The following is a 13,586-nucleotide window of genomic DNA, read 5'->3' as shown; positions in this document are numbered from 1 at the left end:
TTTTAATCTTCTGGGAATTCATTATCTACCACAATTGGCCTTGATTTTTCAAACAGAACTGCTCCTTTATAGTTCATGCTATTATTATGAATTTCACTTGCTTCAAACCTTTAATTAAAAGCTGTTTGAGTTCACATTAATTTTCTTTTTCAAGGCTGACCCATATACCTTTTAAGCATTATAGTATTCCTTTTCACGGGATGCAATTTGTAGTATGCTATAGTCCCTGGTCTGTAGGTGCTGGATTACTCACTCAAAGCCAGTAATATTTCTGAGTCTTCGCTTTATATAGTCCTCTAGTATAAGGAGGAGCCATCTGAGATTGTTATTGTTGTTCAGTTACTTTCATACCCCTAAGGAAAGAATACTTCTGGCATGTATGTTAAAGAAGAGCAGTATTGGATAATTACAAAATTCTGTATTTGAATAGTACAAAAGGAATAAAACAATCAGAACACATATGGTTAACATTAGAGAGAGAGGGCATTATGACAACACAGAAGTACAAATAGAATTAGACAAGTAGCACATCCAGGTTCCAGCTGGAGACAAACTATTCGGGCCCCCTATTTTCCTAGTGGTTACTTTCCCGAACGAGTTTTAAGAAGTCCCTTAAAAAAAAAAAAAGACGACAAAAATACATATTAGAGAGGACCAGATGATACAGGAAGGAAATGAAGTAGACACTTTGCTCTACACTAGTGTAATAGGAGAGGACAATTTGTCTTTAGAAAGATTGTAGATAGGCTCTCCACTATGCTGCAATCTGCTCATTTCTCCTCTCTAAATTTGCAAGAAAAGGCTAAGGGTGAATATAATTTGCATACAGATTGGTGGAGAAAATAGAATATCTATATAATTATGCACCTGTTTGGTTTTGTGATATTTTCCTGCCTGGCTGCACAGAGGTAAATCAAAGGAAGCTGTAAGGGTAAACCAACAGGAACCTAAGCAATGGCAAAGAAAAGCCATGTGGGGTAAACAGCTTCAAAGGGAACAATATAACAGTGGCTGGCCTGAGCCATGGATTTGGAGGAAGCTACCTAGCAGGCTGTACCCAGAACAGAATGGTGTACTTCTTGAAGGTTAAGCCGAGGATGAAAGAAAGATATTAAACTATTGCAGAAGTTAGACTTGCCAGTTTGGTTGGATATATTCCTAGAGATTTCATCAAATGACAAACTTTTAATTTGAATTCCTGAACACTCCAGGACACTCCTGGGGTGCTGGTAATGCTAGCAGTCCCCAGGATGTAGGAAAGAGAGGGGGGCACAAGAGCTGTTAAGAACCAGGAAGATTACAGCCATCTTGCGACAGACCTTTAATTTCATTCAAAAGAATGGAGGGAGAGCACAAAGGCTAATTTATGTCAAAGAGAAGGGATGGTATGGGCCCAACATTGCGTAAGGGTGAACTCAGGTGACTAGAAAAGGGTCTCAGAGGGGACAGCCTACTTAGGGGCTGTGAAAAGGGCTTTCATTGTTTCAACCCTTTCCCTATGTTATGTTCTTATGAATAAGAATGAGTTCTTGGCAGTCTGCTGTCCCTGTGCATTCACATTGGGCCCCCGGTTCCCAAAGAAGAATTGATAGCAGGGAACAAAAACCCAGTTGGACCTACCAAGGACACTTTAGTGAACAGGGGCTCTGTACCTGGGGGAAGCCAGTCTCAGAGTTGAACGGAATTGAAGCATTCCGTCCAGAGAACAGCTATGGGCCTGTCACTTGGAAGTCCACAGGAAATCAAAAGCTCTTTTGTAGGATCACCACTGCCTAACACCGAGCAGACTGACACAGCGGATTTAAATAGTCCCATCATCCTCCTGAAAATCAGCAATGCTATTGCTCTCCTGCCTGTGCCTCCCTCTCTTTATGGCCCTTCTTCAGGTTTACTTTTTACAAAAAGACCTACTGCTAGCCCTCAAAGAAAGGTGATAGTAAATCTGTCAAATAAAATTGACTAGCAATGTCACACACGAGAAATATTTCAGAAACTCCTATGCTGGTTAACACCAGTTATCTGCACCAGGCCTCCCAGTGCTTTTAACCCATGTTGAGCTGAACCAGTATTAAACTGTTTTTCATTCCTGTTGTAAAGTCCCACCATTTGTAAATTCCCTGTCACATAGGGCAAGCTGGGCCTGGAGAAAGCTTGCATCACAGCTCAGTCTCCTGCTCTTTTTTCAATAAGTGCTCTCTGCCTACTGATGTTGTCAAAAGCAGCAGATGTGAAGAAGGAAGGGGCCAAAACAGAACCTGCCTCCTTGGGAATATGGTACCACCCATAACTGATATCCGACTCCTTTCAAGAAAGCAGTAGCCTGGAACATGTCTGACTGACACATGAGCGTTACTGGGTACGAAGCCTCTCCCTCCTCCTACCACACCCACAACATACAAAATAAAGTTCTGCCATCGATTAAAACTTTAACTGTAAACCAATTTTCCTTCTCTTTCAGGTGCATATGCAATTTATATACAAAGCAAAACCAGGAATCCAAAGCATGGTTGAGAGCACACATAGATGTTTGCTACATAGGCTATGTCTACACTTTCGAAAGGGGGATGCTAATGAGGCGCTTCCATGAATACGGAGTGCCTCATTAGCATAATGCCAGCCATGGCAATTTAACAGTGCCGCTTTCAAATCAAGTGTTGCCTGTGCATATGGGCGCTTTTGAAAGGATCCCCCAGTCTTCGAAAGCCCCTTACTCCTCAACCCAAATAGGAATAAGGGGCTTTTGAAGAGTGGTAGGGTCCTTTCGAAAGGCCCCCATCTACACAGGTGGCGCGTGTTTCGAAAGTGGCACTTTTGAATCGCTGTGGCTGGTATTATGCTAATAAGGCACTGCATATTCATGGCAGTGCCTCATCAGCATCCCCCTTTTAAAAGGTGGGGCTAGTGTAGACATGACCATAATGATGTTCAGTCATGCTGGGAGGACATAAGATAACAAGCAGGTTCTTGCAAAGATAGGTTTTGGGACCGGTTCCATCCAATGTCTTCACCAAGGATGTAGACAGTGGCATAGAGAGAGCGCTTACAAACTTCGTGGACGATACCAAACAGAGTAGTTGCAAGTGTTTTGGAGGATAAGACTATAACTCAAAATGATCTGGACAAACTGGAGAAATGATCTCAGGGAACTTACATAAAATTCAATGAAGACAAATGCAAAGTACTCCACTTAGGAAGGAAAAAATCAGTTTTGCATAAACAAAATGGGAAATGACTGTCGAGAAAGAGTGTGGCAGAAGGGGATCTAGGAGCCAGAGTGAATATCAGTTAGTGTGGTACTGTTCCAAAAAAAATAAAAATAAAGCAAACTTCATTCTGGGATGCCTTGACAGGAGTGTCACAAGCAAGACATAAGAAGTAATTCTTCTGCTCTGTGCTGATTAGGCCTCAACTGGGATTATTGTGTTACATTTCAGGAAGGACAAACTGAAGGTCCAGAGAAGATCTACAATGATTAAAGATTTAGAAAGATAGAGAAAAATAGGAAAGCATAAACTCTGGCAAGTCACATGTAAAAGTATAGTTAGGAAAATCAAATTATAATTTTAAGAATAACTGCAAAAGATGTGTGAACTAACATCAAATAAAAAAAGTCTACCACGCCCCCTGCCCCCTCACCCAGTGGTGATTTTGCAGTATAACTGTCCTCCTAGCAGATCCCTCCCTTTCTATTTTATGAGAAGCAGCTGATTTCCAGGCCCCTGCTGTCGTCCTAACCCTAACCGGACCCTAACCCTAACCATACCCTTCCTTTTTTTAAAGGTACGGTGAAAGGAAGCTGCATACCAAATTGGTTGGTCCAAGCTCTTACCATTTTGGAGTTCTTGAACAAACAGGCCCACAGATGGACAGACACACAAAGTTTCTAAAATATGTAGTAGATGAGCATCAGGCACTGTCACTAGATTAAATACAAGGGTGGGGAAGAGAGGGTTTTTCCAAGTGCAGAGCATATCTACAATCCTGTAATATAGTTGGTTTTTCATGGCTCTCTGAATCTCTATCTCCTGGATCACTTCTTGCAGTTAGGGCATTGTGTTAACACTGAATAGGAGTCTCTATAGAGAAAGCAAGGTAGGGGACTGGTTAATTTGTTGGATGACAGTGTACAGTTGTCTCTACTTTTGAGAGTAGCCAGTGCTATCTTGGCCTTGATGAACAAATACTGGGTGAGGGCCTGTGAAATACATTATGGAGGAGATCAGAATCATAAGGGTCCCTTCTGGCCTTAATATTTGTGACCCATTCTTGAGCCCTGTTTGCAGGAAAGTACGGAAGCAGTTTCAGTTATTTTTATTCATATATGAAAGTAAATGTACATAACCCCACACAGAATAGTTAGCATAAGACAAGGCTATTACCCCATCACTAATGCCATATTATTTGAAATAGTGTAGGCTATAAGTGCAATTGGCTTGGTATAGCTCTTTGTAAGCCTCATTCATATATTACAGCTCGTTATCTGCTGCACATCACATTTCCAAAGCACACAGTAGCAAGACAGTAAAATCTGATTGCCAGATATACTAAACCACAGCAAGATGACATGGGCCATTAAAACATTACTGCAGTTTGGGCAGCGAGTGCTTATAGGGGCATTTACACACAAAGATTAATTGTGCTTAACATTAATGCTGAACTGGAAGCTAAAACTCAGAACATGGATAACTATCCAACGCATCCTGCCAAAATGGTGAGGGATTGGACTTGATGGCTTCTCAAAGTCCCTTCCGATTCTAGTCTTCTATGAACAGAAAGCTTCAGCAGATGGTTTTAGGTATCAGGGCAGAACTCAGTTACAGGTAATAACCATATTTAGCCATCTTAACACACACCTTGATTTTCCAGGTGGGTAGCAGTGCAAACCCTTTTCTACCTGGGTGTGGTTTTGTGGGAGTATGGAGGGGCATTGCCCCTCCCATCTGCAAGCCTGGCTGGAGATGGCCACCCCAAAAATATAGAAGTCGGTTACCTCTCCGATTCTCCGCCTGAATAAGCTTGCGTTTATAATTCACGGCACTTGTGGGTGCTACTTAACTATCTAGCAAGATGGTGGTAGGGTGGCACACCACTTGCTGTGTGACTAATTTTAGATGCCCAGGTACAAAATGTGTGAAGCTAAGTTCTCCTGTACCCATCCTTCCTTACCACCCCGCAACACCGATAAAAACAGAGAAAATATATTCCATCTTCCCAAAATCCAATAGCCTTGGCACCAGCTCCTATCCAGAAAGCAACTTAAATCACTTCAGAGCATATGTTCATCTTATCCGCTTTTAGATTTCAGACGAATGGAGGCTACTGTTTCCAGTATGGATCCTGTCTTTTCTTGGCATGGATATGATCCAAGCTATCAGACAAAGAAATGCTGCAGAACTTCTGAGTGCAACTTGCTCTATTTATTTAGCAGATGCTTGATCCAAATGCTTGATAAGTGATTGCACACATGTGTAACTATCAGATAGCAAAGACTACACTGGATGCAATCAACTAATAATCTCCACTCTTCTGTTGCAGTTGCCATAAAAATACTGCAATAAAAGCAGATCTTGTGCCTAAATATTTAAATGAAAAATGGTTCCTATATTCTGGATTGGTTTAAAAATTAGTTCAAGCCCGTTTATCTGCATTAAAAATAAAATTTGAGCCAGTAAGGAATCACTAACATCACAGTGCATATTTCCTGTACTAAAATTGCAGTGGTATCCTTTTTCAGTGTTAAATGATCCATACATTAGACTTTTGTTACACAACATCAACAACAGCATTCTCTCTCTCATCTACCTCGTTACTGTCCTTAACTTAAATGTGTTACTTCTCATCTACTAAGTGCTGATTTGTTTACCAACTTTAGCAGAAATTGACTAGTGTGAAAGAAAGTACAAACTGTATCTTTTGGAAAAGGTAAAGTATTTCATATTTTCTTCTCTCTGTATAAACATGAATTCATCTCACTAATACCATGTTCTCTGTCTGCTGCAACAATGCTGGAACTGGTAGTATTTTGCTATGGGAGGGTGAATGTAAGACAATTAGGGGTTACCACGCATATTGTCAGACGAGTTATTTGGGTTTGGTGCAGGGGATGAATTTTATCCTACATAAAACTGTGTGATGCAGAGTGTGTGTGTGAGGGGGGAGTCACCTTTCAAATCCCCATACTGGATTAAGATTTAATATGCCCTCTCTTCAGGCACAACTTTCATCACCTTCACCAGGGATTCCATCCTTAAGAGGGAGAGCAGAAGACTAAAGCTGAAATCCCATTTCCATATCAGAAAGAATTCTCTGCTTAGGGAGAAAGCTAAAGCACCACGGTAAGATGGCAAAGGCATTACCACCTGGCAGTCACTGAAAATATTCTGCTGGCCTGGCCCAGTTAGCGCTTTTCTCTGTACAGGTAATTAAATAGGCACTTTACACAAGAAATAAGCAAACACTGAAACCTTTAGGAATTCTGAGAAGTGAGGCCTAACACAATGAGGTTTTTTCCCCATTATTTTGTCAATCATTTTGGTTGCCAAACAAGCAGGCTCGATAAAAACTTTGAGGTGTGAAACCTCCCTGGAGCCCACCATTTTGTATGGTCTATTTTATGCAGAATAGCATCTCTCTCTTCACAAACAAGATTACTTTTTCTTTTTATATAAAAAAAAGTAAACTGGGGCTCCCCAGCATGAGAAAAATTCTCCACCTTTTGCAACTAAAAAAGCAAAGTGGGCAAAATTTTGAGGAGTAAAGGCACTTTGAAGTGCCCGCATATACAACATGCCAGCACTTTGAAGTTGCTGCGGGGGAGAATTTGCAGCACTTTATTAGTAATCATTCATTCATTGTAGCGCTTCATTAGTAATCTCCCATCACCCAGATTACCATGCCGCCTTCAAAGTTGGGGGCAAGTGTGGACATAGCCAAGGAATTTTAAAGAAGAGGTATCTGCATTTGAACTGACCAACAGGAAATAGAAGAACAATTTAATCATTTCACTGTCAAGAACTGAGGAATAATTACAGTCAACTGGGAGGGAATTGTCAGACTGTCCATTGAAAAACAGAGGAATGTCATGTCAGGAGACGAAGGATTTCAAAATGAATAATTTAATCAAAGAATCTCACCTTTCTGTTTGTGCACTGTCCACAAGCATACCATGATGAATTATTTGAAGCTGTTATAAATAATTTCTGCAAATATTGCTTGCCCTGGAGGCTGCTCACAAAATTCATTGCAAGCATTTGATCTACAAATTCCATATGGGAGTTGTGTAGGTTTTTCTGTTATTTGGATAACCAGGTCATAGCTATCTTTGGACATGTAAGAGGAGGCTTCCCATTAATCTTTTTAATACTGAAGAAAATAAGATAAATACATTTTCACACACTCAGAACGATTCCCTTTCTCCAGACACAATATTTCTGCTACAGAAGGCAGGTTGAATAGAAAGACCTGTTACTAAGGCACCCTCCTTCCCCATCTTCAGTCCAAACAGGTTTTATTTCACTGCCCAGTCTTACCGCTCATGGTTTATTATTTACCCAGAAACCTGATTATTAACTGATCATTAACAATGATAAATTGCTGGAAATTTTCTAACAAAACAAGAAATGAAAACAATACTCACGTAGTTTAACAACATGGTCTCCATTCAGCCATGCAGACTCCATAGATAACATTTTAAACTTATTCTTTTCATGTGCAAGATTGTTCCCATCTGTAGATCATGGGGCAAGAGGAACGGGGCTGAGCTCTCACGTCGCATGCCTATAAAAGTCAGCTCATGTGCCACTCTTGGCACCCATGCTGGGGGATGCTGACCCCTGTTGTAGATCTTGGAGATGGGGAGGGAAATAAATCTCAGATGAATTTGCCACCAGTTTTCTATAGGCTTGGTTTTTCTTCTCTTGTACAGCTGATTAGAAACAATAATCGGTTTATCAAAATATTTTTGAATGTACAGCCCTGTAGATGTTCAGGTAACACATTTATTCTGTCTTTAACACATTTGTACTTACACTTCCCTCAAAGGGTGACATTTTTGCATTAACTTATCTTCTCTGAAGATCCAGGGATCAAAACAATGGGTTTTTTTTTGTTTTGTTTTATAGTTTAAAGGGAGTTGTGTCATGTTAAATGATTCCTTTTGTTATTTGAGATTCTTACACTCATTCCCTTCAAGCAGATTACACCTTGGCAAAAAGATAGACGAGCATATTGCCGTTGGTCCTTAAAATGCTTATTGTTAGTGTCATTTCTTCATGCTTTGAACCACTCAGAGCTATTCACCATTTGTCCACCTGAAACAACTCTGCCTTTTACCTTTCTGAACGTGTATGTATTAAAGAAATAAATACATTAAAAATCCCTGAAATAGCCCCTATTAAAATCAATAAGTGCCAGAATCTACAATTCAACCAAAATGCACACAGAGCAGGTTTGAGTGTACCAGGCTGCATGAAGGAGTGGTCCACTAGCATAAAATATAGTAGCCACGTGGTGTTCTAACTCATGCCAGCTGCTTATTGCCAGCGCCCAAAACCATACTTGAGTATTTGCACAGCACAGGAACATTGCTGCCATCATCCTTTTCTGCCAGACACATCCCTTACACGGCTTCCCTCAGGGTTGCCAGCATACTGTATTCCATGGTCTCCATGTTTTGGGAGGTTCCTTGTTACACTGGAGAGATCCTCCCAGGGCTGGATATCCCTGGTCCTATCAGCAGGATCTGCATTGCACCAGAGAATTTGGGTCCAGATTTCCCAAAGTTGAATGTTTCTACACCTTGGCACTTTGAGTTAAGTATATGTAATTGCTGAGCAGAACTGCATGGCATCTAGAGTTTAGTTCACATTTTTCAGAACATTTCCATTGCTATATTACATTTACTAACACATGTATTTTCTGCTGAAGGAAAGATCCCATACCCCATTCTTACAATGGGTTTATTTTTATATCACATTCTTAAGTAATCCAGTGGCATTGCCAAAATATTTTGCATCTTCACAAGTTTATTTTTTTAAAATAAGAACTGAGTGTCCCTCAGACAGGCCTTGGTAGCAGAAAAAAAACAACAACAAATGTACGCAGGATGTGTTTCAAACTGGGCTTGGGCTTTGGAAAAAGCCTTTTCAGAGCAAGCTCAAAAACCAGCATGTACAATTAAAAACATCAAATGCTGAGACATGCTTCTTACCTTGGGAATTTCCAGACTTCCTGAACAAGCAGAAAATGTAGAGTTTTGCTTGAATACAGTATATGGAAATCCAGCTGCTTTGTACCTCAAAGCCAGGGTTCACAGGCACTTGTCTAATACCAGCGTAGTTTCCATTTGTTGGGTACTTGGTATTCCATTCCACTCTCATTGAAGCATAGAGCCCAAATTCCTTCCCAGGATGAATAGAATGTTATTGTTGCTGAGTGACGGAACGAGGTGGCGGGGGTGTCATAAGTAATCTGCACTCCATTCTCCTTAGTATAGTCCACAAAACAATGAACCTAAAAGGGAGATTGTAGTTTAAAATTATAAGCATTTCTTGTCTGCTATGTTCCTAGTCTTCCATCATCATAATGACTTCCCTCCAGCTTGCAGATGGAAACTTTAAAGCACCATATTTTCAAAAATAGGAGCAGAGTCTGGGTCCTAAGTATGTGAGAAGATTTTCAAGAAGTGTGTTTAACAGCTGCTATGAAAGTCAATCACGACCTACTGGGAGACCAATAAAAAAAGAGACCACTACTTCTGAAAAAGAAATCTCAGGCTACTTTTTGGAGGTGCCCAGCTACAAACTGAGGAGCCTCACCATGGATTATACTAACCTTCAGCTGCTATGAAAAACCTTAGTCTGAATATTTTGAAATTGTGAGCTTTTCCTGGCAAATGACCACACTTAAAATACATCTACCACTTGCTTAGACTGGCCTAGATTGGGCCTTGACACAAAACTGTGAACAAAGGGGCAGTGCAGAGGCATTCCAACCCCAGTAGAATCCATAGAAATATTGTCTTGATGGGGAGCCATTTGCTTCTACCTTTATACCTCACCTACTGTATGTCCATCTAGCTCCAGTGGCTGGAGAGGGAGGTTGACAGAATCAAGGTTCTGTCCAACTCTCAATCCACTCCAGACCTTCCTGCCTGCTTACTTGAGATGGAGGAAAATGGGAATGTTTGTGAGAAGCGAGAATCTCCAGTACAGCCCCTCTGCTCTTCCAAATGCCCAGAACCTCAATCTAAGTAGACTTTAGCTGGGGGTCGAAGGGGATGCAGGAGGTGAAATGAGGGGAAGGCAAGAGTTCTGCTCCTTAGAGCTAGATTACCTATCCTAATTTGGAAGCATTTGTACCCTGGTGATCACAGACTCTGTTAAAGATAGAGTCTAAACATGACATGATTTCTATCAATCCACCAAAATCAGCATCTTCTCCTAACTAAAAATGATTGTGTACTGAAAATGAAAGATATAGCCAATAAAAAGAACTGATAAAACAGACAGAAGGGTTTAAGGTTTAAGTGACTGAAGTGTAAAATAAATTGATGTTTTCAATACAGTAAATGTGAGGGTTGCTTTAAGGAAATTTAGATTTGGGTACGTTGCAGAAGCTGCCAATTGTAGACTGCTTACTATAAATAAACTTTCAATTTTATTATGTAATAAAACACAAACTACTTTTTGAATGTATTGTAACAGATGCCCTACATCAGTCAGTAGAATCTGCTGAATAAAAATCCAACCCCATTAGGAAATGCCAAATTTGTAAACATTTCAAAAATATTTCCATTTATTGTTAAGATACCAGCACAAAGAGATAGAAATCTTGACTGATACTTTCATTGTCTCCCCTTTATCTAAACTCAGACCCCAGCAGGAACCATGAAGTAAAGGAGGAACATGATTTTATTTTGTTTTATAAGCCAGGCCATTAACCACCCTCATACTAATGTAAATTTGGCCAACATCAATCTTCACAACGCCCCCCCTTTTTTTAAAAAAAAAAAAAAGACAGACATTTTTGTTTTTGTTTGGTTAGTTTTTTAAGTTGTTTGGGTCTGAATGTTATCATGTTCTTTGCCTCAGCCCATAAAATCCGTTACATTGGTGTACGTTACAAGCATCAATCAGTGACAATGGCTTCAGATCATGTGCTATTCTCGGATAAAAGGTTTATCATTTACTTATAAAATAATGAAATGTTTTCTTTACTAATTTGCTAGTGGCAGCAGCTCAACTGCTCTTCATCTCTGCATTCAACTGTGCTAATTGCCCTTTATTATTGCTTTTGTTTGCCTTTTACTAGTGGCTTTAGATTTCTAGAACAGTTTTAAAAACAGCTCCAGCAGCTAATCAGTCTCTTTTCTAGATAGGAAATGCTGGAATTGTTTTGTTTTCCTCTCACACAGATGGTTACTGTAAAGCAAGTTGGTTATACAGAAGACATAAGGGTCAATCTTGAAATAGTTATAAGATACTCTTCAGGATGGAGTTTAAAATATATATGTTGGAGGGAGTGACTGGGGTTCTTTTCCAGGCCATGCAGAGTAGCTGCGGTGATGGTGCATAGCAATGCCAGGAGGCTCTCCAAGATGAGGGTGTCCTCATGCAGGAGTTGCTGCTGGGACTCCATCCTGAAGCACGAGTGGGCTCTGCTGGGCTGGGCAGCACTCAGATCATGCAGGGTGGAGGGTCGGGGGGGGGCGCCTTTTAGGGAGCAACTGGCTGTGGCCCCAGAAGGGGCTTGTTAGCCATGGGACCCCATCTGAAGCATTTCCTGACTCCCTTCTTTCGAAGGAGTGCTTGGAGCCGTGTGGATGCTCTCCTTCAGAAGAGCTCAACGGCCCTTCAAAAGAGCGGATCGACCTGTTGATCTGCTTTTAACGTGCAGTCTCTCCCTTGTGAGAGCCAGGCTTTCAACTGCCCTCTTTTGATTTCTGCCCTTTTGAAGGGGTGCTCACGTGTAGACCTAGCTTGTGTGTTCCACACTTCTGTAATTCTGCTTCCCACATAAAATTATTAGGAAGTAAGAAAAGAAGCACATCTATTTTAAAAAGGCAAACAGGCATTTAAACAGAGAATACAAAGGCAAACAAATATCATAAGAACATAAGAACATAAGAACATAAGAATGGCCATACTGGGTCAGACCAAAGGTCCATCAAGCCCAGCATCCCATCTGCCGACGGTGGCCAATGCCAGGTGCCCCAGAGAAGGAGAACAGAAGACAAGTGATTTATCTCGTGCCATCCATCTCCTGCCCTTGTACTGAAGGCTAGGGCACCATACTTTATCCCTGGCTAATAGCCATTTATGGACCTGACCTGCAAAAATTTATCAAGCTCTTTTTTAAACCCTAATAGAGTCCTGGCCTTCACAGCCTCCTCGGGCAAGGAGTTCCACAGGTTGACTGTGCGCTGTGTGAAGAAAAATTTCCTTTTATTAGTTTTGAACCTACTACCCATCAATTTCATTTGGTGTCCCCTAGTTCTTGTATTATGGGAAAAGGTAAATAATTTTTCTATATTCACTTTCTCCACACCATTCATGATTTTATATACCTCTATCATATCGCCCCTCAATCGCCTCTTTTCCAAACTGAAAAGTCCCAGTCTCTCTAGCCTCTCCCCATATGGGACCCTTTCCAAGCCCCTAATCATCTTAGTCGCTCTTTTCTGTACCTTTTCTAATGCCAATATATCTTTTTTGAGGTGAGGAGACCACATCTGCACGCAGTACTCGAGATGTGGGCGTACCATAGTTTTATATAGGGGAAGTATGATATCTTTTGTCTTATTCTCGATCCCTTTTTTAATAATTCCTAACATCCTATTTGCCTTACTAACTGCCGCTGCACACTGCGTGGATGTCTTCAGAGAACTATCCACTATAACTCCAAGATCCCTTTCCTGATCTGTCGTAGCTAAATTTGACCCCATCATGTAGTACGTGTAATTTGGGTTATTTTTTCCAACATGCATTACCTTACACTTACCCACATTAAATTTCATTTGCCATTTTGCTGCCCACTCACTCAGTTTGCTGAGATCTTTTTGTAGTTCTTCACAATCCCTTTTGCTTTTGACTGTCCTGAACAACTTGGTGTCATCTGCAAACTTTGCCACCTCACTGCTTACCTCATTTTCTAGATCATTGATGAACAAATTGAACAGGATCGGTCCCAGGACTGAGCCCTGGGGAACACCACTAGTTACCCCCCTCCATTGTGAAAATTTACCATTTATTCCCACCCTTTGTTTTCTGTCTTTTAACCAATTCCCGATCCATGAAAGGACCTTTCCTCCTATCCCATGACCACCTAATTTACATAAAAGCCTTTGGTGTGGGACCGTGTCAAAGGCTTTCTGGAAATCTAGGTATATTATGTCCACTGGGTGCCCCTTGTCCGCATGTTTATTAACCCCTTCAAAGAATTCTAATAGATTAGACAGACACGACTTCCCTCTGCAGAAACCATGCTGACTTTTGCCCAACAATTCGTGCTCTTCTATGTGCCTTGCAATTTTACTCTTTACTAGTGTTTCTACTAATTTACCTGGTACTGATGTTAAACTTATCGGT

This window comes from Carettochelys insculpta, chromosome 12 (genome assembly GCF_033958435.1).
Source record: "Carettochelys insculpta isolate YL-2023 chromosome 12, ASM3395843v1, whole genome shotgun sequence".
NCBI lineage: Eukaryota > Metazoa > Chordata > Testudines > Carettochelyidae > Carettochelys > Carettochelys insculpta.
Note: the sequence above shows the minus strand (reverse complement) of the source record.